Below are 2,672 nucleotides of genomic sequence, written 5' to 3'. Positions count from 1 at the left end.
TTAGAGTTTTTGAGCTAAATCTGATGTAGTAGTAGCTGAGACTCATTCACAACACCTACTGTGAGTATGACACATTGAGATATTGCATAAGATTGACCATAAAGCGTAATCAAGTTTTGGGTTTAATGTACTTTGTGGCATCGCTTTTAAAAAGTCTCAAAATAAAAAATAATCTTGACTACATTACAGCACTCATCCTCTGCTAGTACATCACCCTCCACACTGATGAACAGCATTTGAAAAAAAAAACACTGCATTATTAATGTTTTTTATTGCCTGCTTATAGTCAGGCAGATATCCCAGGACTTGCCCGCCTCCTCTGGAGAGTTTCAGTGGAGTGCGTTCCAAGGCTGGAAGCTAATTTTTGATTAATTAAATCAAACATGTCGGCAGCTCATTCCAAGTATTACACGATTTCCATGCTGCTTATGCATGAGGCTCTCTAGCAGCGGCAGCAGATTATGGGTAAACCCAATTAGAGCAACACAATTCACAGCATCAGGTACATTTTGCCCTGAAGGTACTTTCTCTAACCAATTAGGATTTGTCACAGACTGAAAGCTTTAACATGCAACAAAATGCAGCGATTCACTGACAGAAGATTTAAATGGGTTTCACTTGTCATATTTAGTCAAAAAGAGAATARAAAACAAACAAAAGATTAGGCTTCATGAGCACCATGGATAATCATTCTGGTATTCATAGCAAATTAAGATGGTGTGACAACTGCGTGGCTGTGTGAGCTACAATTGTGAATCAAGATTAAGAAACAAAAACAYGTCTTCCTTTCTCTTGAACAGATGTTTTTTTTTTCCTGTTTTGGTGCATGTGTTTGAATTCCTGTAAATATAGATGTAAAAAAAATATGAGTTTGAGGCTGCGTGGCCCTCACACATTGATTTGAATTTCGAAGCAAAACCTTTATGGTGTTTTTGGAAAATTCTTTAAAAAGAACAAAAACAATGGAAAAAATTGCAGAACAGATGTAAAACGGATGATTTGTTTCACCTGGCTAATTATGCTTTCACTAAGAATTCAAGTCCTAATGTAAAGGATGTTTCGAGGCTTTCTCCAAGAGCATTGGCTCGATAACAGAAAATGCACACATTAGCAATATTTCAAGTCCAAACTCCAGTCTGGATATACACAAAACAGCAAGTCATTGGTACAAAGTAATGAAGTGGATGTGTACTACATTAAAAAATGTTTTATTCTTATCCATTGAGTGTTCAGTTTGTAATTTTTTTTCTCTATTAACCTTGGCGTGAAATTAAAATGCAGCTATAGCAGCATTGACAGCCAGTGCAAGTATGATGCAACGTTTACATGATTTAGTTATTCAGCTTCCCGTCAAMACTACCAAATCAACGAAGAGCTAAAAGGGATCCAACATCCACAGCTCTGCAGGCACAGGAGAGAAACACCAGGATCYTCTGTTGTTGTCTTTATCAGTAAGGTGGCAGAAAATGAAGTATTGTGTCATGTCACCATGACACGCAAAACAAGGTTTAAAAACATGTTTTCAAAAATGCATGGGGAGAAAAATATGCATCTGTTTTGTCTCAGTCCAGTCCAGAGGACCATGTGATGAATTTACTCAGAGACGGAGTCATGAAGAGTKGGAACACCTTTTGTACCCAAGATTATGCAGCTTACTGAAGGCAGACAGTGCCATTTTTCACACAAGGCTGCTGTATGTCTTAATTGTCTCAGGGCATCAGTGACTGTGACCTCAATCATTTTAATGTCACTGTGTCTTGTTGCCTTGACGTTCTTGTGTGAAAACAAATGCATTTCCTTTGTTGATGCTTGAAGAGCCAACGTTAAGTTGATGTTTGGTACAAAACTACAGAGCACAGTATGCTTTACTATTAAAATTTGAATTGAATTAAGGYAGTAACTCACTTGGCTACAACTGTTATTATTTATTTATTTTTAATTCATTCATTCATTCCCTTTCTTTAACCAGGAAAGTCCCATTGAGATTAAAAACCTCTTTCAAGGGAGTCCTGGCCAAGAGGCAGCAAAAAGTCTACATTTACATAGAGTTACACAATTAAAACACAATACAAACAATCACTATTAAAARCATTCACAATTCAAGGAAGTCATCTCTAATCCTCTCAATCTGGACTTAAAGGTGCTCAATGGGAGCAGTTCACTTAACTTCCAGACTTTTTGCAACATGTTCCATGTAGACGGGGCAGAGTAAATAAAGGCCCTTTTCCCTAGTTCTGTACGGAGAAATGGGACAGAGAGAAAGAAATAATTATTTGAACGCAAGGAGTGTGAATCAATGCTTTCTTGTGTGATTAGATCACAGATGTAAGACGGTAACAACCCAAGCAAAGCCTTATAAACAAAACTGTACCAATGTCCCAACCTCCTGGTGGACAAAGAAGGCCATCCCACTCGAGTGTACAGATCACGATGAGTCGAGGCTTTACAGTTAGTAACAAACCTCAGAGAAGCATGATAGACAGCATCAATTTTCTTTAAGATATTGTGCTGAGACTTTCATATACAACAAGTTTCCATAATCTAAAATGGATAAAAATGTTGCCGTGACAAGCCGCTTTTTAACCAAAAATATTTTTTTATTTTATTTTGAAAAAAGAAGCCCAGTTTAAGCTTAAGTTTCTTCACAAGATTTTGGATATGGGGCTTAAAAC

At 37.1% G+C, this 2,672-nt stretch overlaps 1 protein-coding gene across 1 annotated transcript in view; it reads right to left on the bottom strand.

Moving 5' to 3' along the window:
• LOC106516447 (unconventional myosin-XVIIIa) overlaps positions 1-2,672 on the bottom strand; it is a gene marked incomplete in the record, with an annotated part of 74,524 nt that overhangs the window by 27,514 nt on the left and 44,338 nt on the right.

This window comes from Austrofundulus limnaeus, unplaced genomic scaffold, assembly GCF_001266775.1.
Source record: "Austrofundulus limnaeus strain Quisiro unplaced genomic scaffold, Austrofundulus_limnaeus-1.0 Scaffold37, whole genome shotgun sequence".
In the NCBI taxonomy this organism is placed as follows: Eukaryota; Metazoa; Chordata; class Actinopteri; order Cyprinodontiformes; family Rivulidae; genus Austrofundulus; species Austrofundulus limnaeus.
This window is presented reverse-complemented; position numbering and strand designations above follow the sequence as displayed.